The sequence below is a fragment of the Pseudorasbora parva genome, chromosome 20 (assembly GCF_024679245.1).
Source record: "Pseudorasbora parva isolate DD20220531a chromosome 20, ASM2467924v1, whole genome shotgun sequence".
Classification (NCBI taxonomy): domain Eukaryota; kingdom Metazoa; phylum Chordata; class Actinopteri; order Cypriniformes; family Gobionidae; genus Pseudorasbora; species Pseudorasbora parva.
The window spans coordinates 24,447,716-24,462,629 of record NC_090191.1 but is presented as its reverse complement, the minus strand read 5'-3'; the positions used below and the strand labels follow the sequence as shown (position 1 = coordinate 24,462,629).

The following is a 14,914-nucleotide window of genomic DNA, read 5'->3' as shown; positions in this document are numbered from 1 at the left end:
GATTGTGTTCCTTTTCTATTGCGCGCCGTCTGTTTGGCGTGCGTGGCGGCGCTCATTCACTGAAATTTAGCAAAGATTCTCATGCTGAAAGCTCGTCCTCCCATGACAGAAAAATTGACATATTTGCAGGACTTTCGTTCATTTACAAATGGAGAATAAAACGGTGAAATGTAAGTTATGCACTGAGGAAAACACCACATTTCAAACACATTAAACTAAACTCAGCAAGTATTTATCTGTCTGTCAGCACAAGTAGCCTCTCTCTTAGAGCATCTGACAGGGCAATCTGATTTAAACTATACCTGTGTTAACTATATCTTACAAGTTATTTTGAAGCCCTAAATATAAAGCATGTGTCATTTTTAGGACAAATTGTATCATGCACTTTCTGTGCATCAGCTCATTCTGCATACTCCGCTATTTTTCAGATGACTTTTTACCAATCTACTGTATATCGATAAACGCTATTGCCTCATTCCGCATCATTTCTAAAAATATATATATAGATATATTGTACAAATCGATATACCAGCCCTAGTGGATATAACCTGCAAAATGAACGGTTTGTGCTGAGAAAAAAACATGTATTTATTTGTCAAAGCACATGACAGTGTATATCATATCATATAGAAGTTTAAAATTAACAATTCTCATGTTTAGGGCGCTTGGATCATGTACCTTTCCTGCATCAGCTCACTCTTTCCAATCCACTATTTCTAGATGTACATTTTGTCCGTAAAAATGCATTATTCAGTGCTGTCATTTGACATTTTGTCTGGTGGAAGCTTTGCATACAGAGAGCAGACCCGAATAATCAATTAATGAGAATTATTATCGATGATTTTCATTATCGATTTTATCAACTAGTTGTTGCAGGCCTACTTACAATCTTCATGTGATAAGTGAATTCTGATTCCTATATATACACATACATCTTAAAATATTTAAGATTCACTTAGACCTGTGAATTGACATTTTCTTTTTACTAGAACATTTACATCAACATGATGCACTTATAAAAACATACTACCATTTTTATATCTAAATATCCTAAATAGCTAAAAACCCTTTTACCCCCATTTGGTACTTGTAAGACAAGTGTTCATTTCAGACTTTGCATACAAGGTCTGTGATCCAGATTACTGCAAATAAGCAAAACATGAACTTGCATGCCCACACACACAATACACCTTGACCAGCCTTAACATGCCCCCTTTAGATACACACAAACACTTCCCCTATGAGGGTGGCACATTTGCTCACTGTTTGGAAACATAGAATGAGACTGTGATCTGCATCCGTGGCATGTTGGAGAACAGACTTTCAGACTGTGTGTGATGTGTGTGAGACACGCGTGTGCCCTTATGTAGAGCATAAAGACTAGAGAGAGGCTATAAAGCAGACCAGAGACTCGCAGAGATGACAGCTGTCAGCTTCGGGGTTAATTAATAGGAATCTGACAATGTGTGTCGGTTTAGCCTGTGATTTACTCTATAGGCAACTACAATTCTCCCATTTTTGGCCATGTCAGGTTGCTTTCACAAGCGCAGTGGGTCTGATATATTGCGGATGTTTCGACTGCTGTGAAAAATGAATGGAGTTTCACGGCTCTTGAAAAAGCAGAGTAAATAATAGCTCCGGTCCAAACCTAGTGAACCGCTTTGCTGTTTTTTGTTTACATAAGCAGCTGTCTTTTAAGCCATTATCCTGACTGAATTGGAACCTAATAAGTGAGTGATTTGGAATGCTCTACATAGGCAGCATTATGGCACACAAATAGCTCTCGCCAACAGATACAAAGAGACACCACTATATATGGATTCTAGGGGTGCAACATATTTTGATAATCGATTAATCTAACAATTATTAGAACGATTAATCGACTAATCACAGATTATTGTCATTGCTGTTGACGACTAATTATTCGATGATGATTATTCAAATAGTTAAAACATTGAGTTATACATATTCTAACTATAATATAGAAAATCACTTTAGCTTTTTGGATTTTTGGTTCTTTTAATGAACATTGAGCTAACTAAACAGGCCATTCTCTTTAAGTTCTCAGATTTCTATCCAACTCAAATCACACACAAATCCTTTCTACGCATTGTTTAAATATTTTGTTCTCTTCCAGTTGGAAAATAAAAAAATAAAATCAGCTGCAATACCTCTGATGAAAAAGTGATCAATGGGTGCTGCTTAGATGGGACATTTCCTTCAGGACACAAATAATGGTAAATTATGAATCTGCAAACAATTTTTACAAGTATAAAAATTACACTTTTTTACATGACAATTGAGCTGACAGATTCTCATTCACCTTTTAATTAACAGTACGAAACAGTAACTGACATGAATGATCCTATCTCCTTTTGTAAGTCGTCATGCATATGGAACAAAATAAAGGCAAGTGATAAGACTATAATACCTAATAGTGTTACAATAAGGATTCCTCAGCTCAATCAAGCTTTATTCTAACCAAAATAAAATCACATTACTGTAATTATTATTTATACTTTAATCATTATTATTAATATTATTAGTAGTATTGCCTTCTCTAATAAAGAGATTTTCTGCTAATTAGTTGTCTTCAGCTGGAGAACTCTCCTCTCAACGGCTCCTCTTGTGCTGGGATGTTTCATTTTTAAGTGCTCCAACATGCACGTCGTGCTCCTATTAAAAGCAAGTCGCCCCTTGCATGTATTGCACACAACAACATTCTTTGTTCGAAGTTTTGACAAAACTTTACCACACTTTGCTAGATCTGATTCGTTTGCATGGTCATAATTTGCGCTTCTACCACAATAGCATTTGTAAGGGCTGCATTACACTCTAGCACCAGCGGCGTAGCACCAAATTTTGGACCCTGGGTACAAACCATCTTGCTGGGCCCCGTACCATGTATGTGTATGTAGAAAACTGACTTCTAAGGGCTCCCCCTGCCTCGAGCCCTGGTTACTCGGTACCCTTTATCCCCCCAGTCCAACGCCCCTGTCTAGCGCTACAGCGCCATAAGGTTCAAATTGCGATATTGCAGGCCCTTACATTAGGTCACGTGAGATCAAACGACTACTCGACAACAAAGATATTTGTGGACTATTTTTTATTATCGACATTGTCGACTAATCGTTTCAGCCCTAATGGATTCCAATGAAGTTTTAATGCTAGCAAAAAACAGAGCACACAAATATAACATTTTTAATTAATTGGACGTATGTGGCTCTTCTGTCTATATAGCAACTGCTTCCACCATCATATATGAGGGGAAAAATATTTAAATATAAAAATTATATACATATTAAAAATGTATATTCACAGTTGATTTTAGTAGATATAACTTTTTTAAACAGCTTAACAGAATAAAAGGTCTCAGGTCTTTAAAAATAATTGTACAATAATACAAATTACATGCATTTAATAAAATCAACAAACATTATATTAATACTATTGTGCTGTAAAATAAGAAATGGACTAATAATAATTAGTTAAATAAAATTACAATACCAATATTTGTGACTAAGATTAGCGAAACAAAAAGAGTTTAATTACAGATTAGCTGTTGATTTGAATTGTGTTGTAAATGTAATACATCTGGCGATAAAACAATAACGATATGTATCGCGATAGACGTGTAATCGATATCAATAAAAACTTTGCAAACAAAGGCACCCTCTCTGGTAAACTAGCAACGTAGGGAGTGACGCTAACAGGCAATCATGTAACAGTACCTAGTTTGGTTTCTCCAGTCTCATGTTCGATTCTTCAGTATCAGAACCGGCGTGGAGTGATGAGTGAAAAATGAGTGCCGCAGCAAGCAAGGAAATTGTTGATTAAACAAGAAAACAAGTCAGCTAACCAGTATGGCAGTTTTTTTTGTGATTTTATAAGTCTGACCGTATCAGACCAATGTCGTCTACAAATTTTGCACTGGTAATGCAACAAACTTATGTAACCACCTTAAGCCTGGTTTATACTTTCTTTTGGCTCTGCAGTCTGAGCCTCCGCTGACAGTGCGTGCGGCTCATCTTTTTGAGGAGGAGTTTATACAACACGCGCTCACTCACCATTGTGCTGTTCTTTGAAACGACATGGGCTGATCCAAAATCTTCCCAATAACCCCTCAATCACTATTCCATAAGTTAGTCCACTAATATAGTTCACTTGAAGGAGTGAATGCAAACGAGTGAGAGAAGTCAGACAGCTGTTGAGTGTACATCAGTTGTACTACACTCGTTATTGCGGTGCTATGTGTGGGATTGAATAAGTGCACTCAGTAACATACACTATAGTTTCGGACACAACAACAAATGACTGCCCCTTCAAATAGTGCTCTATTTGAGGGTATAGGGGGCGATTTCAGTTTCAGCCATGGAGAGGTAGGCTCTACATCAGTGCCTTAAAGGTCGCGTGTTTTTTGGAGCTTTGATTATGTTTACAGTGTGCAAAATAACATAAGTTCATGTTTTGCGTGTAAAAAAACAAAGTATTTTACACACAATTTACTTATCTGTACAGCGCTGTTTTCTCAGTCCTTAAAACGGCCTGATGATTTCCTTGTTCTATGAAGTCCCTCCTTCAGAAATACGTAACGAGTTATGATTGGGCCAGCGCTTCCCGTGTTGTGATTGGACAGCAGCTTAGCGCACTTTGCCCGGAAAGGTCCCGCCTCTTACCATAACGGGGAGATGAAAGCGCTCAATGGGTGCTTTTCTCCACGTGGGAGAGCAACAAGACCACGCCCCATTTTTTGTTCTTGTGGGCGGAGGGTTAGTCAACAAACTGCTCTAGTGGCGTCAGTGCAGGGATGTAGTCCAAACCGGCCGTTCGCTGTAGGCTTTAAAAGGGAACTTCTGTTAAATAAAATATCTCGCTTGGCATTCAACTTTGAGCGTTATAATTTTACAGGTATTATTTATGCTCTAACAGCAACATTACATACTAACTAAAGTTTAAAAGATGGAATCGCGAAGAACAGGACCTTTAAAGCATCTAAACGGTAGAAATAATGGAGGCGCACTGCACCTTGTTAAGAGATAATTAAGTGTCCATTGTGATTTTAGACTTGTGGTTATATTTTAATTATCTGAGTGTTTTCCGTGGTTATGTTGACATTTCTGCCTTTACAACTGAGGGGAGTATAATCAGAGGAAGGTTAAGTTAAAAATAAAAATGTTTAATGCAATAAATTTTTCTCCTGGTCCTTATTTTAAATAGGTCAGAAAAAAATTATTTTATCGATATCGACCGATAAAAAACTTATATCGTGATACAGTTTTCAGCCATATCGCCCAGCTCTAATACACACTAAACAGTATTTTGATTGTAACAAATAATATATTAACCTTAGTTGTTTTCTATTTATTTATTATTATCATAAGTCCAGGCTGAATTGTAGGGTTTGGTAAGTAAGAATTGAACACAGTGGCCACGGATGCCTTAAAATGCTCCCTAGGTAGGCAGCTTCAACTTGCTACATTTTGGAACAGAGCTTAAGTCACCATGTCCTCTTCGCAAAGGCGTGACAAACACAGGAAGAGGACGAAAGAGAGACAACATTGTATAGTGTAATAAACCCATTTCCCTTAGAAAGCATACGGTGGTCTCTTTCCAGCTTTCTCACACAGAGTATGTTCTTCTTGGCCTCAGCAGGGCAATCCTGCCGTCACTGCTTAGGAATGCACGCGTGCGCACTGCCTCTCTGTACACACACACACACACACACACACACACACACACACACACACACACACACACACACACACACACACACACAGAGAGAGAGAGATAACCCTAACCTATCTCCTCCGAATGCTCAGACCTACCCTTTCTTTACCCTGAAACACTCGCACACACATTCAGCAGATGACCCCCATCCATAAAAATGCAAAATGGAGGTGTGAAAAAAAGCTAGTACAGTAGAACATTCCTGACTAAATCAGAGCATTCAGACTGCCTCCGACACGCCCATTTCCTTTAGAAAAACTGTCTGCCACTCAAGAGGAACACAGCCAGAGAGAGCGAGAAATGTTTCCCTGCCCTACCCGGATTTCTTTCCCTCCCCTCTGCACTTCCTAAATAAACCCTTGACACTCAAAAGGAAAGGGAGGGAGGGGGGGGGGGGGGGATAGGGAGAGAAAAGGGGGAGATTGCTGCGGAATACAAGACCAATTAAATGGTCATAAGGAAAGAGAAACCATTTAAAGAGCCTTCAAAAAGATGAGCAGCTTTTTGAAACAAAATTAAACAGATGATAAGAAGACATTTCCACTGCCACCCAAACTATCCATCCAAGGAAGGATGATGAGGGACCAATTCTGGCACAAAAACAGCCTGCTGAATCCAACTGTTTTCCCTCCTCTCTTAGTATGGACACAATGTCGTATGAGAAGCTCCTCCTTCCGGTAGCTCGCTACAGCGGACAGGGAAACCCACAGACTCATGTAGGAGTATCAACACGTTTTTTTTCCCTTTCTCTCCCCGTTTCTCCTCTCACTCTCTCTCTCAGTAATTTTCCTGGTCTGCATTGTCTGATTTTCAGCGGGGAGAGATGGAAATAGAGCAGGCTTCCAAATGCTAGCCCCGGTGATGTGACTTCACACCATTCTTGCTGGCTGAGTCATCACAGCCTACGCTACACTGAGGCTTTACACAACCACGTGCCTCAAAAATGCATGAACGCACGCCGAGAGCTTTTCCTCACTGTCATTGATAAAGATGCATGAGGTACAAGGTTGTATCACCTTGTTCGCATCTCTTCCTGTGAGACAAACACGCCACAATCATAGCACAATCATGGCCACCGGCCAGCTATTGCAGAAAGTCATATTTGAATATAATCTGTAATTAGTGCCGTTTACCCCTTTTCCATACTTAAGAGCCATTCCCTAAACTGTTAAACATCAGTGCTGCGGAGTCAAATAATGACTTGGCAGACCATAAAAGAGCCGAAAAACCCATAGACTTGAGCCACATTGTCTAGAAGTCACAACATCATAGACACTTGAGGGTGGGCTCTTTTGACTTGGGCCACAAAGCAAGGACATGTCTCCGGCCTGCATTGTATCTTGGCTTCTCTAAGAAACGTTAATGAGGTTAATGGCTCCTATTCTACAGTCTGCCAAGTGGCGGACCACAGTGCACCTCCACCATGGCCAGAAAGAAGGCACCTGACATTCTTAAATTAGATAAGGATGACAGATGACAAACAAAATCAAGATGCACATCCCCAAATAGCAAAGAATTTTTTATTTAGGTTTATAAAAAAAAAACTAAATAGAGCCCAACTCCATGACTCTTATAATCTAGTGTCCCTCTTACAAATCAGAGAGATTTTTTTCTTCAAGATTTTTTATTGGTCAAGAAAAATGTCTTGAAAAATGAAAAAGTGTCTGACCATTTAGAGAACTAATAGCGCAGCTGTTCTCCAAAAGATACATAGTAGTACAAAGTACAAATTAAGGTATTACTCACATCCATAACACAAACCTCCCCCCAAAAAACAAACCAAGACAAATTTCTTTCCTCTTAGTTAAATGGGTGATGAATTGAGAAATCAACTTTCCCTTGAGCTTATGATATATAAAGGTCATAGTAATATAAAAATATCCTGTAAGTTTCAGAGCTGAAAACCTACTTTTTAATCAAAGAAAAGCTTTTAAAGGGGGGGTGAAACACTCAGTTTCAGTCAGTGTCATGTCAATCTTGAGTACCTATAGAGTAGCATTGCATCCTGCATATCTCCGAAAAGTCTTTATTTTTTTAATAATTATATAAGAAAGATGCGCTGTTCCGAGTCTTTCCGAAAAAAGCCGAGCGGGTGGGGGCGTGTCGTGTGAGCGGAGCTAAATAATGACGTGTGCAGCAGCGCGCTGTGTGTTGAGTCGAGTCCGTCATCCCTAACAGCGGGAAAAAAACTTTATTCAAAATAAAAATATGGCTTTTAATCAGATACAGCCATACATCTATGATCCGGAATCAGACCCAGAGGCTGCAGTTGAACAGGAGCAGCAGCAAAAACGACTAGAGCAGGACGTCTGTATGTGGTAAGTTACAAGTTATACACTAACTATATAATATGCTTAGCGGCTTGTGTTATTTACATATTTATACTTGAATTATATCGTCGTATTTTTGTCTTTGAAGGTGTACATGTGGGAAGTGCAGTTGTGCACGTGTGTTTGTGTGTTTGTGTGTTTACGCGTGGTTTGTGTAGACGGTAAGCGGACTAAAAAAAACACAGACATTTGAAGCAGTCTCACTCACCCTTCTAACGTTGGGACTGCTCCATCATTCAGCATTAGGCGATTGGGGAAAATCCGGCGTCGAGCTGGGCCTTGTTTATGAAACAGTCGGCACCGAAATGCAGCGAACAGATATAAACATTCGCGCAACTCAGTTGCTGATCCGGAAAAGCAAATTACATCCACTGTTGCCTTAACGCGGGGTTTTGGAGAATCTGTGCAGGACTGTCTTGGTCTGGCAACCAAAAACGCACTTTTTTGGTGACATTATGTGCTATGTGTAATTGTCACCTGTCCAGCATCCTACAAACCAGCGCTTTGATGGGCGTAGGCTGTTGCTTTCGCTCTCTCCCTCGCTCTCTCTCACGCGCTTCCGGTAGAATTGTCCGTAAGGCCCATACAAGGAAATTCCGCCCCCACTAACGTCAATGGGGACGCATGATCTCAAAAAACTTGCCGAAACTTATGACTAACCGGAAGTAGTATTTTTGACAAAGAAATACTCCCATCAAACGTCCACCTTAACTTTTGAAACTTTGTCTATGTTTAGTATGGGATTCCAAGTCTTTAACAGTGTAAAATGATCAGTATGCATGAAACAGCATTTCACCCCCCCTTTAAGTTTTACTTTTTTTTAAAGACACCAAGCCAAGAAAACGATCAAAAACAATGTTTTCATCTTGACGTCATCAACTGACGAAACGCTGCATCTACAGAATCATGAGCACGTGTAGTTCAGTAGCCCCGCCCACCGACTTATGGAGCTGTTCGGATTGCACTAGCCAGCAGCAGTAAACATGCCGAAGAATGTAGCAAGATATTGCGCTATTCCTAGTTGTAGAAGAACACAATGCTATTTCTTCTATATTGGATCCGATAGTATTGCATTAATATAGATTGTTTTGCTTATTTGTACATGTCTCACAGAACATACCTTTAGCACGCTGGACCAAACACACATGGGCCAGGGCTCGCAAAGCTCAACGCTATCTGCTATTCTCTCTCTCAATTTGGCATTTGAAGGCCACGTTCGCGCTTATATCGAACGATCATTTAGGCTATGTAATACAAAAATAATAGTCCAATCAATTGCGGGTGGATGAGAAATAAATCATTGCATTTGTTTGATAAAGACGTACTTGAATCATTCCCGGTTGCTGCTTTCAAAAGAACCCCTCCCTCATGTGACTGACAGGGGCATAGATATGACAAGTTATGAAGCTCATTAAATATGCAAATCTTATCCAATCCTTTTCGTGGGCGTTTATTTCCAAGTCTCCAGTGGGCACTTCCATCATAACCCAGTGTTTTGAAGAGGGCCATTGTAAAAAATAGCCTATTACTTATTGGTTATGATATTTTTGAATGTTAAAACCACACAAACATCATTGGGTGACCTCAGACAACAGTATATAAATACATATTTTTTAAAGCCAGTTCACGACACCTTTAATGTTCATTTTGGAGCATTAGAGCATGTCTGAATGTACAGGGGCTGAATCAATCAGTTGCAATATTGCCATGGGCAAAAAGGACAGTGTGGACCCCTCTGACTTTGTGACGTCACAGCTATAATCGATTTCATGCCTGGCTAGCAGCATTACATCACAAACACCACACAATAACATTCTCACATTTATAAATGAGTAGGATGAGGTGCTGCTTGCTCCCTAGTCTGCCTGCTCTATGGGACACCTGTCATGTAGGTAGAGCCCGCTGAGAGAGCTCGGTTACAGCCAGCAAACAAAAACATGTTACCTGAGCCCACAGCTCCTCCCTGCACGTCCCTCACGTGACCTTACGGCACTAACAGGCCTCCCGGTGGAACTAGCTACCATCATACTGGCTTTACCACACCTTAGGTTGATAAAACTATAAAAGCTATAAAAAACATGGTATATTTAAGGGTTGTAAACTTATAAGTCGAGCAACCAGTATGTACTCTGGAAGGAGAATGTTTGTCAGGTTTTTGGTACCAGTGTGCGCAATGCGATCATTGATGTGTCACCTGAGACTATGATTCTAAGCCACCTGCCTCTATCTCTCTCACTTTCTAACCTCCATCTCTCCTGGGGGAGGGGGGGGGGTACTTTACTTCTCCATCCCTCTGTCAACACAGAGAACAAACAGACACTGCCCGTGGCCACACACACAGCTCCGAGTCACCCATGCGCAGTGAGGCTAGGATGCAAGTGTGACATGACAACCTGACAAAGAATGAGACAGGATGGTGAATGCAGCTGCTGTAGTTGTTTATGCGGAGTGAAATTGCAATATTTTAGGTATTTTTGTGAAATCAACTGAAAGCAATATATAGGCTAATATGAGTAATGAATAATGTTAAAGTCCAATACAAGTTTTCACTTGTTATCAGTCGTCACAGACAACCTTCACTTTTCCATGCATCCCTAGGGTGCATTGACCTTTAAAATGACAGGTTATGTAAAACACGAGATCAAGTCAAGTGTTCGCTCTGAACTCCATCAAATAAGACAACAGCCTGGTTGATTTGCACTACATTTATCATTTTAAAAACAAACCAGTTTTGTGCAGCCATGCGTGCTTCTGCTCCGTACTCTGCATGGATTACTTCTCTAGCATCGCTGTCGGAGTTGTGAGCTGTGTGTTGATGTGCGTAGGCTGATGTTCCATCCTCTTTGTACAGCTGCACAGCCTCATTGTGATGTCACACCACTACTGCCAACGATTGGACCTCCACCTACAGGAAACGCCTGTCAGAAAGCCACAGCCTGCACTGTACATGGTCTGCTCCTCTCGTTATCTGCATGCAAGCCCAGTCACAAGCATTTCCATGCAAAAAAGGAGCCACAGACGGGGGGAAAATAAAGTTCTTAAAGCAAATCAGCATTTATGCAATCAAAAATCTATTCATGTCTTTGTAACCATCTTGAAGCTCAGCTTCATAGTGTCATGAGGAAAAAGTGTCCGAAGCATGTGTTTGGCAAATGTCTCAGATCACGATCTCGAGCGTGGCTGCCAAAGTTTGCACCACAGAGGCCGGTCGGCCTCACAGTGTGGCTAAGGAAGAAAGAAGAAAAAAAAAAAACACGTACATATAATTAGCTGCTACACATTGGCATTTTTAAAAAGCTGTTGGAGCGACGCCTCGGTTTTTACAGCGAAAAGCCTTTCCAAACGCTACCAACAGCTCTGTGATTGAAGACAGCAAGTGACTGTAAAAAAGTTTTCATCAATAGAAATCAAAGTTAATGTAACGTATGCTACACAGGATGAGGCCTTGAGCTGTGCCCACGCACAGTTACATGGGTGGAGGGACCTCTGGCAAACTTTCCACAAAGTCATGTATCTGCCACGACCAGTGGATGCAAGGTGAAAGGAGAGCTCAGGAGGGGAGGTCTTTGTCAATGTCAAAGGAGAAACAATCGAGTCACAGCTGTTATCTCACAGCTTGACCCTGTAAGCCATTCCACCTGCCCCCAAAAGCTACAACATATGAATCAAGTCGAAGGCAAGAAACCAGGCACATTATCAGCGATAAAACGAACATCAGCATCCAATACGGCGTGATGGCTTGAGCCGATGGTAAAACTGAACTGATGATGTGCAATCAGTTTACGCATGAAGTCCCTCGCCTGCTTCCCATCCAAGATCAAGATTACCTTTTTGCAGCATCATCGTCTATTCATTAAGCATTAGGGCCCATGTTTACCCCATCAAACCGCTCTGGTGAATAACCACATTCTTCTGGACCTGTAAACTCCCTGCTGACCAGAGGGAGGGAGCAACGGTAATCATGAGAGAAATATGACAGCCGTGTGGGTTTTGCTCTTTTCAATGCCGCAGTAAACTTAACGGCATTCTCAAAATTAAGTAATAATCCTCAGTGTGATTGTTGAACGAAAACTGTTATTGCCAAGTAGTTTTGAGATGCAGATGGTTGTGCGTGAGCTTGAGCAACATCTCGTTTCCTGTTAATTCTTTAGGTGAGGCAATGAACCCATATAGTTTCTGGAACAACACAAACCTTTCATAGACCTGTATTTTCCAGTGAAGTAAACTAGTCACTAAAGAATGTATTTGATGTGGGTGGTATGACCAAAATCTTTTTTTTTACAAAATGAGAAATTTTGTCACGAGAACAATATAATCACAATAGTTATTTTTTATATCTCTGAGCAAAAATAAAGATGCAAAGAACAAACAGTAGAACAAATATAAAAGACAAAAAAATTAAAGTGTTTTCTCAAGGTACAATAGGTCTATACACAGTCTTCACTCAATAAAATTTACAATAATTCTTATAAAAAAAAAAATTATTAGCATATTCGAGACATAACTGATTCGGTTTATGTGAATACCTACCATGGCAAACATTGACACTTTTGTGTGTATTCTAAGGTTGGGCAACAAAAAAATAATTCTATTTGAATATTTCACTCATGATTTATTTGAATACTCAGTTAAGAGAGACATTCAAGCATTACGTTTTTGTAACCATTTATGATCATGCTTATGATTATACACAAGCGCTTTGTGTTTTCTGTTACTAAACTGGTCTCTCCCTCAATGAAAATTAAAGGAATCATATGTCTCAAGAATTTTTGTTATAAGTTATCTTCACTGCACGCTCGCCACTAACTGTAGTTGTGAATGCAGTGATTGACAGCAGTCTTTCCTCATTCGACTGGTCAAAAATGATGGCTCGTGTTTGGATTTGATGCGATTTCTCATTGGGGTGGTAACATTATAACTTAGTTTAAAATATGTTTGACATGATTAATTAAAAAAACCCTAATACCATTTTGTAAGATCATTTTGATCAAAGTCATTCCAAACTTTGCTGCACCTTGACACGGATGCCGACATTTTGTCATCAAATACAACCAACTTTTGTTTATTTTTTATACAGCACCACCCAATGCATTTAGATATAAATGAGTTTTAGTTTGCATGCTTCAGATTTATAATGGATTCACTACATTTACGTACAGCAAAGCAGCATGTACCAACTTTAGAATCATTTTCTGACAATTAATGCAGATCGAATATCTGTATATTCAAACTAGAATATTTTAAAATGTTCAAGCGCAACAATCCAATGAAACAGAACGTAATTTTGAATCACATGCTAAGAGGCCTTTTTTACTAAATCATGTTTTATCACTACAAGCCATCACAAAACTTTAAGCAGTCCTATCTATGCTATGTAACTATATTTACATACCACCAATGTATACATGAAATAGCAAAAGCTCTATCGATTGATGCTTTATATTGAAGCAACTATATATATATATATACAAAATTTATTTATCATCATACCACCCAGCCCTAGAATGTATTGAGATGTACAACAAACAATAGAGGAACAAGATTAGCTGTTTGCTGACTGAATTTGAGCTACTATAAAACACAAAGATGAGTGTGGGTAATAAACCCCTTTCCTTCCACACAGAGCTGCATGTTGTTTATTCTTCTAACTATGGTGTGACATCCTCTCTCTCATGTTTAGCAAAGTTTATCTTTAAGACAAAAAATATCTTCTTATCCCCATGAAAACCAACATTTGAGGGGTGACCTTTTTGTGGAACATTATTACTTGTTTATTATACTGTGCTTCATGAGTGAGCTAAAATTAATTACGAATGGTCATCAAGGTAGCATATCTTGCACACTCATATAGCTCAGTTTATGTGCTAAACGTTAAGTGAACGTTGGCTATAATCTTTGCCTATAATATTTGGTAAAACACAGCACTGTATTTTTCTGGTGTGTGTTGTGCACTTGCCTGTGGGTGAGTGTGTTGGCGCTGCAGTGTGTGAGAGTTGATCTAGGGGTGTGGAGGCTTTCATTACCACAACATCAACTCATCCGCCATTTTCACTAAGCACCTGAGAGGAAATACTGCGCTCGAAGACTCGCTGATATTTGACAGAAAACGGCCAAGATAACAAGAAACCCATCTTTTCACACATGCTTAAGTATCTATTTGTCAAATGCGCTGTTTTTGTGCTGGAACCAAGTGTTTGCGTCGTTTCTGCGTAGCTAGCGATTCTTGACTGACGACAACTAGCCAGCCTAAAATTACCTCACAATACACTCGATTGTCTTGAGCGGGAAAGTGCATTTTAACGACTCTGTTTGGCGTTTAAACATCCAAATAAGCTGTTAGAAAGTATATAAAGCCGAACTAATCACGTCTGGTCGACTTAATTCAACGTCAACGCGAAAAGCTAGTCGGTGAAGCTAACTGCTTAGCTTGCTATGCTAATGCGCATCGATATGAAACACTCGAGCGTCTTAATTTCCTTACACAGACGTATAAATCAAATTTTCAACAATAAATATCAATCCAAATCTTTCTCAGCCTAAAAACGCGTCGAGTTGCTGTTTATTCACTATAAATGGCACAACTGCGCAGTTCGCTTGGAAAGCAGCGCGGCTCTGGTCCACTTTGAGTAGAAGCTAAAGCAGTTCTGACTACATGAACCGAGCCCGAACCCCCCTCCCCCACGCCTGCAGCACTCATTATCAACACACAAAACACATCAGACAGCAGCTAAATAAGCGCTCATTTTATGCCCTCTTTGCTAAATCAACACTTTACAATTGTGCTTAGTAGTACCACGTCATATTCTGAGCAACGACTAGCGGAAATCCAAAAACAGCAGCTTAAAAATAATAACGTA

The 14,914-nt window shown here is 39.8% G+C and overlaps 1 protein-coding gene across 1 annotated transcript in view; it reads right to left on the bottom strand.

Moving 5' to 3' along the window:
- kmt2e (lysine (K)-specific methyltransferase 2E) overlaps positions 1–14,684 on the bottom strand; it is a 50,648-nt gene extending 35,964 nt beyond the window's left edge. The window contains 1 exon segment of the mRNA XM_067428426.1: positions 14,014–14,684. The gene's annotated coding sequence lies outside the window, so the exon portion shown is untranslated.
- Between the last annotated feature and the right edge of the window lie 230 nt (positions 14,685–14,914).